General features: G+C 41.3%; 1 non-coding gene and 1 pseudogene across 1 annotated transcript; both read right to left on the bottom strand.

The window, feature by feature from the left end:
• Positions 1-1,866: 1,866 nt before the first annotated feature.
• Positions 1,867-13,344, bottom strand: LOC144252632 (vitrin-like; annotated as a pseudogene).
• Trnaa-agc (transfer RNA alanine (anticodon AGC)) lies at positions 12,309-12,380 on the bottom strand. Its single transcript has one exon. It is a non-coding gene; the product is annotated as a tRNA-Ala (tRNA).
• Positions 13,345-21,075: the final 7,731 nt, after the last annotated feature.

Raw genomic sequence — 21,075 nt, 5'->3', positions numbered from 1 at the left:
GGGGAGCTCTTCTTTTAGTATTTTGACTAGAAAACAACATTGTTCTTTGGAATTCTTCCTTGAGGCTGAAACATCCTTGGACACAAGAAGATTTCTTTAAACCTACACAGGCCCTTGAGGCGGCTGCAGGGAAAGTTATCTTATGAAGGTGCTGTTCAAAAGAATTAAAAAGCCCAAGAAAACAAGAAATATCTGGACCTTGTCATTTTGGCCAGAAATTTTTAGCAGAGCCTTATTGCAAAACTTTGACACTTGCAGGCATGGTGGCACACACCTACCTGTAATCCCAGTGACTCGGGAGGCTGAGGAAGGAGGATCACCAAGTTCCAGGACAGCTTTGGCAACTAAGTGATTTAAGCTAAGTGATTTAAACTTTGGAAACTAAGTGATTTAAAAATAAAAAGGGCTAGGGATGTGACTTATTGGTAAAAGATCCCTGGGTTCAGTCTCCAATACCCCAAGCAAACATTGAACCTTAGCAAAAAACAAACAAACAACAAAAAAGGGTTTTTTTCCAAAGACCCTAATTCCTGAGAAAAATCAAGTCTAGTGGAGTTTTAGACATCACATATACCCAGACACTGAGTGAGCCCTTTTTAGGATTCTTTTGAATGTCTCCCCATTATACATGTATCTCACATTTTGACAGATATGTTCTTGGCAGAACATGGAAGTAAAAAGGAAAGTTGAACCAGATTTCTCCCAGCTTATTGTAATGCAAAAACATCAATAATAACATCTAGCTCTCAGCCTTCTGTGGTGGCCCATGCCTATAATAACCAGCAGCTCCAGAGGCTGAGGCAGGAGGATCTTTAGTTGAAAGCCAGCCTCAGCAAAATTGAGGCACTAAGCAATTCAGTGACTCTGTCTGTAAATAAAATACAAAATAGGGCTGGGGATATTGCTCAATGGTTGAGTGCCCCTGGGTTTAATCCCTGGTACAAATAAATAATTAATTAAATAAATAAGAAACCTAGCTATCATTGAAAAATCCAGGACAAATGCTAAACTAGATGGATCCCTTAGGACAAGAGGCATGGAAACTTGTAGGAAATGACTGTAACACTGATCCCTCTGAGGTAGTGCAGTGGTTCTCAATCCTACCAACCTCTAAGCATCACTGGGGAGCTCTTAAAACATGCCAATACTTGTTTTGGATTCCAGTTATTCCCAGAGACTCAGAATTCACTGGTATTAAGATGGAACCTGAGAATCAGGATTTGGGTAGCACCACTTTCAAGCAAGATCTACCTGTTCCTTAAGGGCCAGTGTTCCAAAAGCAGTGTGATGCAGGCATTCAGTGATTCAGACAATAGGAACAACAGGGACCTTACCACGTTCTCCGTACCAGTGGGTATGTTGTTAACTTGGGCTGGAAGAGTGGAGGGTGGCCCACATCACAGAACTCCCACCTCATGACACGTGACACAGTGAGAAAGAGTGCACGTGATCCTTTTAAACATTTAATTAAGCAACTCCTACACTGTCATGACAAAATGAAACTTGTTGAGGGTTACAGAGTTTAATGAGAAATAAAAATAAAAAATTCTCACAAAAGCTCCATTTAAGCCTATTATAAGTGCTGCACTCTCTTCTGAACATGGATTTTGAAAACAACTGTCAAAATGTAAATCCTCAGCACCCTAAAAATGACTTATCATTTTGATTCAATCTATAAGTCGATGATCATATTTCCAGTGCCAAATTTTGACATATGAGAACTGCAATAGCAAAGAATAGAAATGCATCTTGTTTGCCCAAATCCTCCCCAAGACTCGCCCACCCTGTGGGTTCCCCAGAAAGCACAGGGATGGTCCAAAGAGCCAGTCAGTAAGGCAGCATTTGCTATGCTTTGCTGCTCTGAATTCAGTTCTGCTGCTTTGCATTGAACTCTGTACAAATGTTCTGGATGACCCTGGGGTTGGATTTGTACAGGTTGTCAAACTCATCCACAAAGAAGGAGTGGTCTCTGGCAGGGTGAGTGGCAATGACCTCCAGCTTGTCCTGTGCAGCCCATGCAACCCCTATTGCACAGGTGATCACTCCTATGGGGACAAAGATCAGATGAAACAAATGCCCCTAAGAAAAAGTGTTGTTGATGAATCTTTGCCTTTTTGCTGCCCTGTCAGCACAACCCAATCCCAAATCAGAAATATGTCAAGCAAAAGAAAAAAACTCCCATGGAACTCTAGGCTCTAGAATTAAGACCAGGTATGGCCATTCATTCAAGAAATACTTTTGAGCATCCACTTCAGACAGGAGGTAACAATCTTCAGTGGGGAAAATGGAGAGACTGCCTGCTGTGATAGTTCTTGATTTGGTTGGGGGCAGTTGGATATCAGGTACTTGACCTTACTCTACAAACTCCTATTCCTATACCACCTTCAGGTTAACCAGGGTGGATGCACAGGATGGCCAGGAAACAGAGGGCAGAACCTGAGGTGGTCTTCCTGCCCAGGCACCTGCCCTGCAGCCCACTTTATGCCAGTGGCCCATCTCATCTTCTAGGTGTACAGTCCTGCTTATTAGTAGCTATCAATGCTTCACATAGCTCTGGTCTAATATGCTTTCAGTTATCCATCATTCTGCATATTATCTGCCAGTCCCTTTTCTCACCTCCCAGCTTCTTTTCTCTGAATATTGTCTCAATTAGGAGAAGTTAGCCTTGGGTTTTAAAATGCTGGTTAAGTGGCCATGGGAACTGAGCTTAGACTGAGCAAGCCCATGTTTCTGCTCAAAGAAAGAAAGAAAGAATATCCCCCTATAAAGACTAGAGAACAGTATGCAACTTTTCAGATCCTTGAGACCACCCTTGCACAGAACCTTCTACTGTCAATTCTGACAGATGGTTGTTAACTCTGGACTTGGATTATCCTAGGAACACAATGCTCATTGCATTTTTAGATGAATCACAGTGTTTGGCTGAGCAGGAACCCGCCTCCATGTAATTTGTATCTATTGGTCCCAGTTCTTTAAAGCTTCTCAGAATATGAGAATATGATCCCCTGAGAACTCCCATTTCCAACAGTCTTCTCATTCCCTCACTTCCTGGGTGAGGCCCAAAGAAGGTTTCTAGAGAAATAAGTGAGGGTGGGACTAAACGTGAGCTTGGACAGATGTGCTGGAAAAAGCCCTGAGCTGATGAGCCAAGAGCTGGCCCATGTGCCACTCACTCTGGGATTTGGAGCAGGTAGCTTATGACCCTTGAACCAACTCTGCTGATGTGAGACCAAGGGAATTTGTGACAACTGGCACAAAGAACATCACCATCTCACCATTGTGAAGGTGCCCCACAGACTCTGCAAAAGGCAAGTCCCTGAGAAGACTTTGCTGGAATGCATTGTCTAGATACTTTGGTTTCTAGAAGTCAGCACCACCCGTTCATTAAGAATTGTCTTAGAAAGGATTTAAAGCAGCTCTCAAGAATACAAAAAATCCTGAAAAAATAACCCATATTAAAAGTATGCACAGAAAAGGGAAAAATAATTGACCACTGCATTGTGTGAGTTTTGTACCCTAGCACTTAGAGGTCTCCAGTTCCTCTGACTACTTTATTCAGTTTTATCATTGTTATTGTTACTATTTTTCTTTTTCTTAGTTGTAGATGGCTAGAATACCTTTTATTTATTTATTTTTATGTGGTGCTAAGGATCAAACCCAATGCCTCACACTTGTTAGGCAAGCGCTCTACCACTGAGTTACAACCCCAGCCCATTTAATATTACTATTATTATTATCATTTTGGGTTTCTTCAGGCTATTATATTTTCATGCTATTTTATGGCACTTTTGAGAATATATATATTTATATATATATATATATATATATATATATATATATATATATATATATATTAATTAATTAATTCATAAATGTGATTTATTTTCTAAACACTTAAGTACTTTGTTCATTTTTGGGGTTCTTTTAAATAATTATTTCTTAATTTTAGGTGGACACAATATCTTTATTTCATTTTTTTTATGTAGTGCTGAGGATCGAACCCAGTGCCCCATGCGAGTACACTATCACTTGAGCTACATCCTCAGCCCTCATATTTTTGTGTGTTTTTGAGCCTTCTCTCGACAACTTAGACATTTTTATATGGAAATATCACTTTTAAATATTCTGAATCAAAATTTCTTAGGGTTTCCCCCCAAACCCTCAATATCTAATTTACAAACATAGTACGACTTCCTTAAAGAACACTATTAGTCTTTAAAAGGTATTAAGGACAAATTGGTGTCTTCAACACAGCTAGGGATTTGTTTTTCTTTCATAGAAAGTGAAAAATAGAATTTCCTTTTAGTGCCTCAAGCCCTGGTGGGAAAAGCCTCAGGATGTAGGAGGTCAAGGAAAGGCTCCCTGTTTTCAAAGACACTGGGGGAGTCTCTGGCTGCCCTTCATCCTCTTTGCTACTCAGACACCTGCAATATTTGCTCCTCTAATGGCTTTGAACATTTTTGAGAGTCACAGACAAAACCAACGCACAGAAAAGCAGAGCCTTCCTTGCCCTCCAAGGACAGCCTCTCCCTGCCCTAGAGAGGAGCCTCAGCAGCTGGCTGAGCCAGATTCCCCCTACCCTTCTGATGGGCGGCCATGGCTGGTATGTGCACGTCATCCTAGGTCCTGCTGTCTTCGGTGATGAGGATCATCAGCTTCCTCTTGTTGGGCTTGGACTTCTTGAAGAGCTTCTCCAGGGCATACTGGATGGAGGCGCCAGTGCTGGTGCCACCACTCCAGTACCCCACCCTCTTGATGGCATTGAGGATGTCAGGCTTGGTACTGTACTTGTCAAACCCAAACTCCAGCTGCTGCTCGTAGGGTACTGCACGGCCTGATACGTGTGTCTGTGTCTGAAATCTCAAACTCCTTGCTGATGTTGGCCACAAACTGCAGGACTGTGCAGAAGTTGCCTGTCCCCACACTGCTGGAGCCGTCAATGACAAAGCCAATGTCGGCTGAATTTAAGCAGGTCTTGCTGCAGGCCAGGCGGTCGGTGTCACAGACCCGCTTCACCAGGGGCTGCATGGTCTTGGGGAAGCCCAACCAACTCTGCACGTTGAAACATTGGTTCTGCACACAGCCTGGAGGACAGAGGGGAGGGACACTCACCAGGTCAGCAGTCAAGTCCCCCAACCTGGCACCCTTACCTTGGGCCTTCAGGTGGGTGAAGAAGCAAACAGACTCCTGTTTACTGGGCTAGTCCTTGTTGATGGCTCTTTCCCTTTCTGTTCCCCTATGTAGGCACTTGCTGAGACAAAGACCTCTCCAGTAATCTCTGAAATCACTCCTGTCTCCACAGATAACAATGCCTCAGTGGGAAGTCCTTGTACTAGGCAAACTCACAGGGAGATGTAAGTCACTGATTTCTGCTTCAGATTTATGCCTCTTCAGCTCAATTCATTTGTACTGGCAGCCACCCATGACTCGCATTGGTGGGCACCAATGCATGAGAAAATTAAAGAAAGCTTTTGTTATCCTGGGGAAAACAGAGCACACCTAAGAAGTGACTGAGGAATGTTTCCAGAGCAGGCTGCACCCACTGAGAAGGGGCCCCAGAGTTGCTGAGTAGTCACATGGGTCAGGGTCGTACTAGGTGCTCTTGGAGAGATTCTCTCATTCAATCCTCACCTCACCCTAAAAGGGGAACAATGACCCCCCCATTGTTAGAGAACAAACTGAGGGCCACTACAAGGGCACATGCCTGAGTTCCCCAAACTAGATTGCCTAGCTGTCTGCCTTCAAAACCCAAGCTCTGCCTTCCAGACAACCTTGCCAATAGGCAAACAAATATTTATTTACTTGTGCCTAAGCTTGTTCCAGAAAAAATTCAAGTCAGCTACAAATAAACATTGAGCAAACTTGCTGGTGTGTTCCTGGAAGTGACAGGGCTAGTGTTCCTAAGGTGGAACATTTGAACATTTTTTTTTTGAGAGAGAGAGAGAGAGAGAATTTTTAATATTTATTTTCTAGTTTTCGGCTGACCCTACATCTTTGTTGGTATGTGGTGCTGAGGATTGAACCCGGGCCACACGCATGCCAGGCAAGCGCACTACCGCTTGAGCTACATCCCCAGCCCTAGGTGGAACATTTCTTCCCGTCCCTTCCTTTGCGGGTCACAGAGCATGTCTGACCTCATGACTACGGATGAATCTGTATAATTAAAAAATTATTTTGAAACTAGTAATGGCTTAAACATTCCAGGAAAAATACATGTTTTCTTTGATTTGTAAAAACCTAAAGCAGGTTACAAAACTTTCTATGGATGAGGCGGCACAAGAGGCTGAGTGCTGGTAGGAAGCTTATCTTCTGGATGGAGAGGCAGTATCCCTATCGAACAGCCTGTGTGAGATTCCAGCAGCAGAGAGTGGTGGTGCTAGCCAGGGACAGGTGGCCATTAGCTTGAGCACAGGGCCTTTGTGGTGTCACAGCAGCAGGGCCAGAAGCAGGGTTGGGACTATGCTTTAGAAGGCCTCAAGAACAAAGAGAAACAGTGAAGGGTTTGGAGCAAGAGCCCCAAAGTTGGAAGAACTCTTTATAAGCATGAGTTGGGCTTCACTGTTAAATCTCTACACAGGAGACCCAGGAGAAAGGCAGGTAAGATGTTAAATACTGACTTGAAGTGGGGAGATGTCACTGGGCAAGAGAAAGAACAGAGAGAAAAGGGATGCAATTTGGGATCTGATGAGGAATTCTGGGATGGATGGGGCTGTTCATGCAAAGTCCTGAGAAGGAGATATTTTGGGTGGGAAAGATGATGATGAACTTGGCTTGCTGCATGTAGGACTTCAGGTTCTGACAGGGCTTCCGAAAAGGGAAAGGTCACCCAGGTATGATGGCACATGCCTACAATCACAATGACTTTGGAGTCTGAGGCAGGAACAACAGCAGGAGACTGTCTAAAAATAAAAAGGGCTGGGATATACCTCAGTGGCAGAGCACCCTAGGGCTCAATCCATAGTATGGAGGTACTGGGAGAGAGTCTTTCATCTGAACAGAGAAGACTGTACAGCTCAAGAGATGAGAACTGAAGCTGTGGCCTTGGGAAGAGTGGAGGAAGAGACGATTGTGAAGGAAGATGGATGAACAGGATCTAAGTCCTGAAAAGGTCCATGTTCAGGGTACATAATGGAAGAAAAGAGCAAGTGAAATAACAGCTGCACAGGGCCAGGAAGCCAATGAAGAGGATTTCATGGAGCAAGAAGAAGTCAGCAGCCTGCTATGCTGCAGGAGGTCCGGCCTTATTAGCTCCAAAAACATAATAATAAAGTTGGAGGAGCATCATGGACAAGATTTTGCCAGGCGTGATGGCACAGTCCTGAGATCCCAGCAACTCAGGAGACAGAGGCAGGGATCCCAAGTTCAAGGCCAGCTTCTGCAACTTAGCAAGATTCTGTCTCAAATATATAAATAAATAAATAGATAGATAGATAGATAGATAGATAGATAGATAGATAGGCCTGAGGATGTAGCTCACTGGTAGAGCACCCCTAGAATCAAACCCCAGTATGAAAAAAATAAAAAATAAAAAATAAAAGACATGTCCAAGCTTGCTGGCTCTGTTCCTCCATCCCTCCATCCTTTCTTCTCTCTTTTTCTGTCCTTCAGTTGAAGCTTTGCCTTTGAAGGAAGGTTTACGTGGACAACCAGTGGAAAACACCAAAGGTGGTTTAGTAGACTGGAAAAGGAAGCCAACTATCCCATCTGTCCTGCCTCACGTCCAGCCAGACATCTCAGCAGAACCCAGAAGTAGCATTGGAAACATGACCTGCCTGAAATGTCGCAACACCTCCCTTCTCTTGTTTATCAGATTAATTTGCAGCATGTTTGTGTGAAAGTACATGTGTATGTGTGTGTGTGTGTGTGTGTGTGTGTGTGTACATACATGTGCATGCTCATGTGTTTGTATGAAGCCTTCCTGGACTGCCTGGTCGAGGTCCCTGATGCTGTGGGAGGAACAAGGAAGAGCCTCCACATGAGACCTTTGGAACACTGCTCCTGCCTTCTGTTCCCAAGCTGCTGGCCTTGGGTGGGTGTGAGACTTTTCTTTGAGAGAGTAATTTGAGGTTCCTTCATTGGAGATACCACTACCTAGATGTGAGATTCATACACTTTTGAAAGCCCAAGAAAACAATCTTCCTGGAATTTCAGCTTTTCAGAGTACGGGGAGCTTGATTGTGGGTGAGTCTCTGGCAATTACAAACCTTGTTGGCAAAGTTAGGCTCCGTCACATACTGCTTCTCATTTTCCACAGCAGCTTCTACAGTGATGAAGAAAATGTTGATTCCTGATTCTCTTGCAAGCCTTGAAGCCTCCTCCACTTTGTCTGTGGGCCAACCATCCACCATCACTATGGCCACATTGGGAGCACCACCTCTGTTTCCATTGGCTTTGGAAAAGAAGGTCTTGGTCACAAAGGACATGGCCCAGCCTAGAAGAAAAAGACTCATGCTTGAAGGGATTATGCAAGTGGTAAATTCAGAAACAGATCACAGCAGCACAAAAAGATCCAGAAAAACACACTCATTCCCTCCCAGTTTGACTGTTCTATTTTTTGAACCACTTTAGTTTTAGGTGTACAATTCAGCAGCATTTGTGAGTGTACAGTTTAGTGGCACTGGGGCACATTCACAATGCAGCTGTCACATCACTCCCTTAGTTTCATTTTAAGCCTTTAATTTCTAATTGCCTTGAAAAAAGTTATAGGGACCAGCAAGTAGCAGGGAAAGACTTTCATAGAAATAAAGGGACTCTTATTTGCTTGGGTACCAGACTCACTCTAAGTCTCTAAGCTGCCTCACGTTGTGTCCTAGAGCACAGGATCAGGGGAGTTGAACTGGAGTGACAGTAGCCTTCTCTGGGCTTCCTAAATCCTGGGAGCTGCTGGGCCTGCAGGGCTGTATTCTGTGGTCAATGGTCTTTCTGCCAGTTCCAAGCCAGGGGCCCAAGTTTGGCTGTCCAGGGAAGAGCTATACCAGGAACTGAGAGACTGTGTTCTAGCCCTGGCTGTGCCAACCACTGGCTGTGTGGCGCTGGGTGGTCCCTAATGGTCTCTGGGTCTAGACTTCCAGGCCAATGATCTGCTTCAGCTAAGTGCAACAGTCATGAGGCTTTGTGAAACCTTGAGATGCCTTTCTCCCATGTGCAGGGTCTCAGGACATTTTCAGAGTCAACTAGATGACAAACTATCCTACTTTCCCAGCAATTTCCCAGTCTCAGTGCTAAAAGCCCAAGTTCCCCTGGGAAAATTGGGATGACAAGGCTCCCTTGCTGGGTTGTGTGGAACCAGTGTGTGTGTGTATGTGTGTGTGAGAGAGATGTGTATGTATAGCCATGCATCCTCTGAAATTATACACAGGATCTTTTGTATGAGTACTATCTGGGTAGCAAGGCCATACATATTCTTTTTGGAGATTCTCAAATGAGTCCCTAATAACAGCTAAGTAAATATTATCACACTAAATGCTTCTCTGGTTTGGGCAGTATAATATTACCTGTCAAATGAAAGTATCAAATGGTTACATCTAAAGTCCTGGAGAAGTGTCTTAGTGAACCCCTGTGAACTGTCTGCACTGAACCTGGTTGCTAAGGGAAAACATTGGCTGCTAAAAACTGCTTCCATGGCCAAGGCATAATTTCCATCAAGTCCCAAAGCTTCCAGTAGTCCTTTCTGGCTCAATATTAGGCACCATAAGGGAGCCAAAAGATCACTTTGACCCCACCTAATCTTGAGACTAGTTGAGCCCACAGTGAACCAGTGCTTGAAGCACATTCCACCCACCTTGCAGTGGATTTTTATTGTTGTTGTTGATTCCTTCCTTCCTTCCTTCCTTCCTTCCTTCCTTCCTTCCTTCCTTCCTTCCTTCCTTCCTTCCTCCTTCCTCCTCCTCCTCCTCCTCATCCTCCTCTTCTTCTGGTACTAGGGATTGAACTCAGGGGCACTTAACCAATGAGTCATATCATGAGCCATTTTTTTAAAATATTTTATTTAGAGACAGGTTGTCACTGAATTGCTTAGGGCTTTGCTAAATTGCTGAGGCTGGCTTTAAACTTGCAATCCTCCTGCCTCAGCCTCCAGAGCTGATGGATTACAGGCATACACCACTGTGAGGGGCTTGTAGTGGGTCTTGAAACCAGATGCTGGATGTCTGAAAAATACAATGTCCATACTCTCTTGCATCTAGGTTTTCAGCTTTCTTTTACTTTCACAAATTGATATATTTACATGAGATTTAGAAGATGACAGCAGGCAGGGGCTGTACTTTTCTTTCAGCAGTTTATGCTGATGAGAATCTGTAGAGTATTTGACTTCTCTTGGAGCACCTTTGACAGACATGTTTGTGTTGGTTGCTAGCTTTGATGGTGTTAGGAGAGAGGGTGCAGAATAGCCCTTTTGTGGATAAGAATGGGTCAGGGAGGACTTGGTTCTGGAGTGGCAGCTGTAGAAGAAGCTTCCTAATTGTAGGCTTCCTGCTGAAGCAGGTTCCTGAAGAGGTTATGGTGGCAGAATTCAGAAAGTTGTTTCTAGATCTTGGAAGAGGTAGCAGCTCCTTTGGAAGCCCTGTTGCAAAAAAAAACCTCCCAAATTCTGCTTCTTCAGTCCTTTCTATAATTCTCATAATGTTTAATGCTCTGAAATAAATCACTTTATACCTGAACCAGCTGGTTGGATTCTGTCCTCTGAACCCAAATCCTGAACCAGAGGCAGAATTAAAACCTGTGCTACACTGAAAAAGGTATACTGATTAGGTTGAAACACCTTTCTGATCTCCTCAGGGAAGTTAATTGTCTTCTGAAGTTTTTCTCCAGTAAAGTTTTGCTCATGGAAGGATTAAGTGGAGAACAAGTCAGAAATCAACTTTATCATGTTTGTAATGAAGATGCTTTTGAATTTGGGGCATGGAGAACAGCAGCTTGGTCAGTGGTTATTTAACATTGTTCAAAAGTGACAGGCTCTGCATTTACTTGATTCTTATGTTTGATGGCTACAAAATGTTCTCTCAGGGTTGGGGGAGGAAAATAATTAATCAGATTTATTGTAACTCCCTCAAGGATAAGATAGTTCTACACCCTGCACGTAGATTCTCCATGCCAAGCAAATGTGGCCCACATCTCCAGTCCTTTGGATTTTGATGGTATGAACAGGTTCCCTGAGAAGCATATAATCATCCCCCCTTGTGTCCCCCCAAATCAGGCTAACATTTAGACATTAATTACACATTGGCATGGGTTCTTTGACAGTCTGAACACGGTTAGTGTGAAAATGTGAAACTGTTGTTTCCTAATGCCCCGTCACCTCTGGGTGAAATGATAAAATGGAGTTTCTGAACCTGCTCCAGTGAGGATTACATCTTGAACCTCTGTTTCCCCCTCCAAAGGCTCAAACATCACAAAAGATTCATCTTGAAATAGAGGACAAGACTCTGTTTGCAAAGTCATTGCTGCAACAGTAGCCGATTGGAACAAGACTCCCAAGGAGCACTGAACTGCTTTCTGATGGAATTGGTGGTGGGATTTAATGTTCAATCTTGGCAACTTGGAGTTCAACCAGGAAATAGTCACAACAGCAGTCCTGCTTGTCCCGAAGAATGTTGGCATCCCGAGGAACCAAGCAAGCTGGAACTAGATGACACACATGTTTTGACAATTCTTGCCACCTGAACTCATTATAATACTTTAGAAAAGACACAGATGTTACATGAGTCATTTCTTCATGGATTCTTTTTTTCCTCCTTTAATATAGAATGTTAGAAGACAACCACATAGAAAGAGAACCATGGCAACAAGATAGAATTATCTGAAGTGGGGTCACATACCTACATTAGAAAGCCCTCCTCTCTGGGTAACTTTCTCAAAAGCTGTCTTCAGGTCTCGAGAATTCATGTGAGTTTTGAGGTTAAACTGGTTAGCAGGGTTGTCATTGAAGAGGTAGAAAAAAAAATAAAAATTAGCTCAAAAGTTATTACTGTCAAGAAAGGTAAAAATAATACTTAATTCTTTTATATACAAAGAGAAGCTGCTTCAAAGCCTTAAACTGTGGTTCATAAAATGTTCCACTGTAGGCAGAGTGATAGGAAGACAGAGACCGGGATCCTTCACAGGGGATGGAGAGAGGTTATTTCAGAACTGTGACACACTGTATGGGTGTGCAATCCATGTAGTCAGATGGGGGTTGGTTTACTGCTTTGCTACCACCATTTGGGATTCTTAACAATTTTTGAAAGAGGACCTGCATATTATGAGGCTATTTTGGGCTTTAGGTTACTAAGTCCTCAAGTGTGGGCATGGAGACCTTTTTTTTTTTAATTTGATGGTACTGGGGATTGAACTCAGGGCCTCCTGCATGCTAGGCAAGAGCTTTACCACTGAGCTACACTCCCAACCCGGGAGGAGACTTTCAAAGCATCTTTTCCAAGATCCCCAGAAGTAGATCAATGAGAAGTTGCTTTGGGCGGCAAAGGTGCCTGACAGTAGATCCCTACTGAGTTCTTGGGGATAGACAATGCAGTCACCAGGGAACCAGTCACCAGGATCTAAGAGACAGGAGACATTCTCTGCTTCTTTTCCCACCCTTCCTTCTTCCCTCTTTTCTAATCTTCTTAGGTATCTCAAGGTGATCTGAGTTATTTCCATAAGCTGTGCTAATCAAAATGGCAGGTGATGTAAAGCTGGGGTCAGGAGATAGAAAGCCACTTTCAGGGAAGACAGGAAATTTAAAATAAGTTCAACCAAGGTAAGGCCTTGGGGCAACTCCCCACCAGATGAAAACTAAGTCCCATGGTGAGGATTAAATGAAAACAAGTAAAAACAGCAAAGCAATCAGGAAATGGGGAATTTTGGACCTCTTAGCTGAGCATCAAGTGTCCTTATCTGAGGAGGTAGTCACACACTTACACTCTTACAAAGCAATCCAGTGATGGATGGAGGCTCAAACCTTTCTTTTTTTAATATTTATTTTTTAGTTGTAGTTGGATACAATACCTTTATTCTGCTTAATTATTTTTATGTGGTGCTGAGGATCGAACCCAAGGTCTTGCACATGCTAGGCAAATGCTCTACGGCTGAGCCACAACCCCAGTCCTCAAATAATTTCTTTATAGTAACAAAACCCAGACTCATGTACTCCCATTGTTTGGCTTCATATTTTGGCTTTCAAAGCCTCCATGATTTGGTTCTAACTTATGGTGATACTCCTCTCTCTTTTTCTCTCCTCTCTTCTTCTTTTCCAAGATATCCTATATTCTAGTCAAAATGCCAAAATGAACTGATCACTCTTTCCTGTGTTCTATACCATCTTGTTACTTTGTTTTTGTTTGGTTTCGTGGTACTGGGGATGGCATCCATGGGCGCTTTTTGCCACTGAGGCTGGCTTTGAACTTGCGATCCTCCTGCTTCAGCCTTCTGAGTGGCTGAGATTACAGGCATGCATCATTACACCCAGCAAGTCTTGTTATTCCTTGTGGTCATGTTTTTCAGCCACCACAATCACTGGCTTGTAGGGGACAGTGACGTGTTACCTAAAAGAAACACAGGGATCCATTCCTGTGTACCTCTGGTCATAGTAGTATCATCAACAGATCAACACATTACCTATTTTACATGCGTTTGTCTTTGAAGATACTGAAAGTTAATATTTCTTAAAAATTAATGATATGTATGTTTTTTTAATAATACAACATTAGGTGAGAAGGGTTTAATACTTTTCTTGACCTTGGATAATGTGTAAATGTCTTTGGCTTTCAGTCTCATAACAGTGCTGTTCATTAGGCTTTGTTTGGTGATTTGCTTTTTAGTCAGTTGTCACCTCATGAATTCCTGAGTTTGGTCTCTTTTCCATCTTTTCCACAGCTTCACCACACATGGTAGATGTTACTTAAGCACTTTCTGAAACACACTCACATACCAATCAGCAAATCTCCTCTCCTATTGCTGAAAGTACCAAATTATCAATTAACATTGAGCTCACAACCAATGGCACTATATCTCATGCCTGAGGGAAGCTCATCTAACTTTTGTGACTTTCTCTGGAAGCCATAGCACAGCCTTCTTGTTACATCACTATTAACTATCAGAAGCAAAGAGGTTATTACAGGAAAAACATAGCTTTCCAAAAATTGAAGGAGCCAAATGGGGACCATAGACAACTTATAAATAGGTGGAGGATAGGTGTCCCAAAAAAGCTCTCAAAACCACAAGGAAGATGTTGTTAAGAATACATCAGAGGCACCAGGCACAGTGGTACATGCCTGTAATCCCACTGACTGAGGCGGCTCAGGCAAAAAGATGGCAAGTTTGGGGCCAGCCTCAGCAACTTAGTGAGACCGTGTCTCAGAATGAAAAATAAAAAGGGCTGGGGATGAACCTCAGTGATAAAGCATCCTGAGTTTAATCTCTAGCATGCCAAAAAAAAAGAAAAAGAGGTACAATTTTGATTAAATAATAAATAGGAGCCACTCATATTAGGAGCTAAAGGTAAACTCAGCAGAGGAAACGAGATGGTGGATTTCTTCCTTATGTTATTTTTTAAAAGTTGAAAAGGTCACTACTCCCAAGTGCTTCCCTGCAACCAGTGAGCCAGAAAACACTGTATCAAGTATTGGACAGCACCCACAACATTCTAGGCCAATCTGACAAAAAATAAATGCAGATAAGTCACTGTGATTTAAATAGCATAAAAGGGATTAAGACCTAAAGGAGGATATGGAGAACTGGAGGCCATCCTGCAGATTGTAGTATTCCTGAGGGCTGCTGAGCTGGCAAGGTATGAAAATACAAAAGCACCTTGTACAAAACCAGGGTTCAAAATGGTAGGCAGGAGATTATAGGCCTTATATCTCCCTATTATGCCAAGTAAGCACATGGAGACTAAAATAAAAGATTGATTCACAGAACACTGATAAGCTGGGCTCTGCTGATCTAAGCTGGGCTGGGCCAGACAGCTCTGCTTCTTGCTGCAGGCCTGCGGGTTGGCGGGAGGAGAGGGGGGGATCTCTCTCTTCTACAAGGATGTATACTGGGACAGCAACTTTATAAGAGAAGTGCTCATGGCAAAGGCAAAGCAGCAAGAGGACAATGGAAAACACGTGGGGATGCTCAGAACTGGCACATTGTCATTTCTAGCCAAAGGAAGTCCCATGACCAAGTCCAAAGCCAAGAAGCAAGAATCTACACTACTCAGGAAGAGGCTATGGCAAGAGTGTGAATCGGAGGGGAATGAAAAATTGGGACCAGTAGAAATCCAGTCTAACACACAGGTCCTTAATAGTCACCTTTCCTTTGTCCTTATGTTTATTGTGAATCTTGAAATAACATTCAACTGAATTTTTTTAAAAAATTCTAACTCATGAATCTCTTCATTTTATTGCTTAATTTATTTATATTTATTAGAATTACAAACATTGCTGGTCTTATTTAAGTTCATTACTTGTTTTTATGTACTATTCTTAACTTTATTTATTGATTGATTTTAAAAAAAAATTTATTAGTTGCTCAAAACATTACAATGATCTTGACCTATCATACATTTTATTTAAATGGGGTATGAATTCTTATTTTTCCACATGTACAGATTGCAGTATCACGTTGGTTATGCAGCCACGTTATTTATTTTTCTATCTTCTGATAGAATAACCACCTGTTCTATGTTCCCTCCTCCCTCTCTGTTATTTTCAGAATTTATATATTATGCTTCTGAACTTTTAGTGTTGTCCTTTCATGCGCAGCTATAAAAAATTTAAGTTATTTTTTACTTGTACGCTCCTCTTAACCTGATGAGAATCCTAGGCCTCTTTAACTCTGACCTCATGTCCCATAGTTTTTGTTAATAATTTTAATATTACCCTTTTGCAATACAAACTAAAGTGTTATAATTCTTATTCAAAAAGATTCTTAGATTTAATACACAAGCATATTTTATTAGGTCCAGGTGTGTCATTGTGTCCTTTTTCCCTGTACCTTCTTTCTGAATTTACATTTCTTCTTGTTGATAAAAAAACATTCAAAAAATAAGAATTGATAGATACTTAACATAATAACCTCTATGTCTTTAGATCTGAAACCTATTATCCTTGCTAGCTACTCTTCTGACAAAGGATTAATAGCCAGAATATATAATGAACACAAAAAATTAACACCAAAAAAAAACCCAATCAATAAATGGACAAATGACCTAAGTAAATATTTCTCAAAAGAAGAAAGGCAAATGGCCAACAAATATATATAAAAAAAGGTTAAATCTCCTTAGCAATCAGGGAAATGTACATCAAAACTACACTGAGAGTTCATCTCACTCCAAATAGAATGCCAGTCATCAAGAATACAAATAATGGGATGGGGATATAGCTCAGTGGGTAGAGTGCATGCCTGGAATGTACAAGGCCCTGAATTCAATCCCCAGCACATTTGTGGGATGTATTAATGTATAAAATGTTTTTTTTTTTTTTTTTTGTATGTGGTGCTGAGGATCGAACCCGGGCCGCACGCATGCCAGACGAGCGCGCTACCACTTGAGCCACATCTCCAGCCCTAAAATGTTTAATTAACATAAGAGATTAATTACAAAGCACGAACTAAATGAATCCTAATTCTGATGAAAGTTGAACATAAACACTTCATTAGCAAAATGAAATGGCACTTGGAAGAAAATGAAGTTCCCAGCCATGGGGCAGGTGAGCCAGAGTCCTCTGCATTGCTTGAAAGCCCCCAAACCAGGGCTTGGTGTCCAGCTAGAGGGTCCTGTCACTGTGCACAGTCCAGGATTGGCCCACTTGAACACCAAATTCCCTGGTTTAGCAAAATTGTATTCTCAGTGACTTCAAATCAGTTCCATGACCTGTATAGACTGGGTGGGTTTATGCTCTCTATTGATCTCTGCTTCCTGCCAGCTTCCTTCACCCTCCTCAGGTGGATCTTGTGTCTGCTCCTGAGGCTCTGGCCTTCCTAGTGGTCTAGCCCCAACTGTTGCTTCTCCTCCCTCTTCCTCCTCAGTTTGTTTTATTCACATTTGTAGTTTTAATACTAAGTATATGATGAACTCTTTCAAATTCTTATCTCTAGACTCTCTTATAAGTTCCCTTAGCTATTATTCATCATCATTGTGATACTGTTGTTAAGTACTGAATATTTTTGTTACCCCACAACCAATATGTTGAAATTCTAGTCCCCAGTGGAGACTAGGCATGCAAAGATGGGCCTTTGAGAGGCAAATAGGTTAAGATGAGGTTACAAGGGTGGGGTCTTCATAATGGGATTAGTGTCCTTATATAGAGAAAGAAAGACCAGAAATCTCTCTGTCTACCATGTGAGAACAGAGAGAAGGCAACCATCTATAAGCCATGAAGAGGACCCTCCCCAGGAACCAAATCTGCAGGTACCTTGACATTAAACTTTAGAGTCTCCAGAATCATAAGAAAAAAAAATTGTAGTTTAAGTCACCTAATTGATGACCTTTTGTTATGGCAGTCTGAGGCGACTAATACAACTTTGTAGATGTCTCAAACCAAATATGCAGAAAGAAGCTTGTAATCCTTCTGACTCCCTGTCCTGATTTGTGGTAGGCCCATCCACACAGATGGCCAGGTTGTAATCAGAGCATTGGTGCATCTCTTGATCTGGCTTTATCATTCTCCTTTTTCTTAAAAAATACTCCTTGTTGAGGTATAATTCACATATTATAAAATCTACCTATTTTAAGTGTGCATGCAACTCAATGGCTTTTACTATGTTCACAGAGTTGTATATCTACCCCCCCAGAATCAAAATGTTTATAACTCCAGAAAGAAACCCCACAACTTTTGCCATTCCACTTTTTCTGTTTCTTCTGGTTACAATCAACTCTATAGATTTACTAATTCTGTAAGTTTCATACAAATGGAATCATACAATATGTGACTTTCATTTAGCATAACGCTTTTGAGGTTTATCCCTGTTGTAGCATGGACCAGTTCTTTATTTCTTTTCAATGGATAGATAATCCTACCATCATTTCTTCTGTGGTAAATTGTACAAATTCCTGATTTGTTCCTTGCTTTACTATTATTTCCTTTAGTGCTTTTTCCCCACTCTTCCCAGAGGAATCTGTAAGCATTACGCTGCTTAAATCCCACTTAAGATCTTCCAGTGCTTCCCACTGTTTGCAGGACATCCAAACTTCTGGGTGTGTCATAGCAGTCCTAAGGTGCTTCCCTTCACTACCCAGACTTTTCCCACCCCATCCTACTGTGCCCTTGGCGCAGTCATGGGAACATCTGTTTTGCCTGTGTCCTACAGGTGCATCCCCTCTCACCGAATGTCCTTCTTCTAAAATTCAGCCCGGAACACTCCGGCTCATCCTTCTTTACCTACTCGTCATCTCCTCTTTGGGTTTCCACAAGACCTTGAAGGCAATTCTATTAGGCATGTGCCACTTGCTCTAAGGATTTCTGTGTACCTTTGAATTCCTTGAGTCCCTGTCTATCCTCAGGGCCTGGATTGTAATACAGGCAGAACTTGGTAAATGTTGAATAAATAAATGATTAGAGATAGAAAGAAATATACTATGTTGAATTATCCTGTTAGTGGCTCACAAAATAATAGCAATTGGAAGATTTGTATTTGAGCACATGTGTTGAAAACCTTCAGTTACTAAACATCAGCCTATTCTTGGATAAACCCCAAGAATGGCAAATCAAATCTACCTTTAAAAGGGACACAAATTTTACTGCCTGGAAATAGCTTAATTTACTTATCAAAAATTCGCTAGATATACTGCTGACCACTCTTTTTTACCTTGACACTAATAGCTCAAGGATCTCAGTCAATAACTGTTTCATAGGAAGTACCTGCTTTTGAATTTCACTGAGCAAAATGCCCTTTGCACACATGCAACAAATTTCGATCATGTGATTCTTGTGACTGAAGGTATGATTAATAGATGTAGGTATCAAAGGACTCTGTTGCCACATACTAAATCTAAGCAGATCAAACAGAATTCATTTTTAGGAAGTGGGTGGCTGATCCTCACTGAATGGTCAGTGTCCTTACCTTATTATGAAACTGAAATTAATTCCATGAATTTTGTTTGATACCATTTTTAAAAAATATTTAAGTTTGGTAGAGTTCCTACTCTTTCATTCATAGTGGCAGTATTAGGATACCTTCTGAAAAGTTAATGGTTTTGGGCAACAGGTGATATTCAGAGACAGAGTGTGGCCTCTATATTCAGAAGTACATAAGAAGCCTAAGTAAGAACTGAGGTTTGGGCTGAGTGGTAGAGCATTTGCCTATCATGGGTGAGGCACTGGGTTCGATCCTCAGCACCACATAAAATAAAGGCATTGTGTTCATTTACAACTAAAAGAAAAAGAAAAGGAAGAAGAAGCCTAAGTAAAATGATAGACCCAAACATCAAGAGTTAGGGAAAATCAACATATCTACCCAAATACCTCTCCTTTCCATGTACATTCCTCTTCTACCTGGAAAATTACTTCAAGTAGCTAGCTGGACTTAGAATTCAAGTCCTGGACAGTAAAGCACTAGGAGTTTCCCTCCATCCCATACCCTAGGGCACTTCTCAGTTGTTTTCTTGGGTGAACCTGTGGCTGTTGAAGGCTCATAGGCAATAAGAAAAGCAATGAACCTCTATAAAGAACCTCACTTTCCATGTCCAAACCAGGGGATAAAACTTCATGTATGTTATCAAGATGATTATTACCTGACAATATTATTAGGCCATCTCAAAATCCTCCTCTTCTGGCACATGAAAAAGAGCAATGGCACTCAACTTCTGGAAAGACTAGTCTTCCATATGCTCTATCCAAGGCAAAGAATTTTCAAAGAAAGAGTTTGGGTGATAGCATAGAACCTATGTTTGATTAAGAGAGTCATAGAAGGGGAAACCCCAAATCTATAGACTCCCTTCAAATTTTTGGCACATGTTCAAACGTGATTGTATGGAATGAGATTCTGAGAATCCTCAGGGGGAAAAAAAAACATCAACAGGAAGACTTAAAAAGTCAAGGAGAGATTTCTGCAGATATCCACTGTTGGTGAGACAGAATTTGAATCCCATGTCCTGCTGAATTAGATAGTCTTGGCAAATATCTCAGGTTTTTCACTGAGTCTACAGAAAGGGTATGACTTAGAATAAAAAACACTTTCCAGGATTAAGAAAACCACCATAGGGCTGTGGTTGTGGCTCAGTGGTAGAGTGCTTGCCTAGCACATATGAGGCATTGGGTTTGATCCTTAGCACCACATATAAATAAATTAAAAAGGTATTGTGTCCATCTACAACTAAAAATATTTAAAAAAAAGAAGAAAACCACCATAAGATTGATAGCAAAACCTATATAGATGACCCTGACAAAACTTAAAAATAAAACATAACAAAACCTTTTCAAGAGATATTTGATCCATCAATAACTTAATTGCTTGAAAAAATACAAGCGATATTTTCACAGGAAGATAACAGAATCGAGAGTTTCTAAAATGTATTATCCATAATGTTCAAAATACAATTTTTAGCAATGCTATACAAATGAATAACATAGGGAAATGTCATTCAGAGACAGGAGTAGGGTAATGGGTGGGGGTTGAGGAGGCAGTCAATAACAACAATATGAAAGGGGTGAGAGACAATCAGATCTTGGAGTTAGCAGACAAGGACTGTAAAAAAATATTCTGATAAATATGTTAAATAAGCATGTAAATATAATGGTAGACAAGGTGAAAATGCGAAATTGAAAGAATGACATGGGAATTCTAGATCTGAAAAGTACATTTGAAATTACAAATTTATTGAATAGGATCAACACAGATTGGACACAAGTGAATATACTTCAAGGTATGTCCGTAAAATTATTGAAAGAGTTTCAGAAGCACAGAAAATGGGGGAGGGGGGAATGAACAAATTTCAGTGACCTGTAGGATAGCATCAAATGGTGTATCATATATATAACTGGAGTCTAAAAAAAGAGAGAGAGAAAAAGAGGTATAAAAAATCACTTAAAGAAGTATTGGTCAAAATATTCCAACTTTTAGTGAATAAATGACAAAACAAAAATTATCAGAATACATATAAAAGAAAAACACATTTAT

The sequence above is a fragment of the Urocitellus parryii genome, unplaced genomic scaffold (assembly GCF_045843805.1).
Source record: "Urocitellus parryii isolate mUroPar1 unplaced genomic scaffold, mUroPar1.hap1 Scaffold_49, whole genome shotgun sequence".
NCBI lineage: Eukaryota > Metazoa > Chordata > Mammalia > Rodentia > Sciuridae > Urocitellus > Urocitellus parryii.
This window is presented reverse-complemented; position numbering and strand designations above follow the sequence as displayed.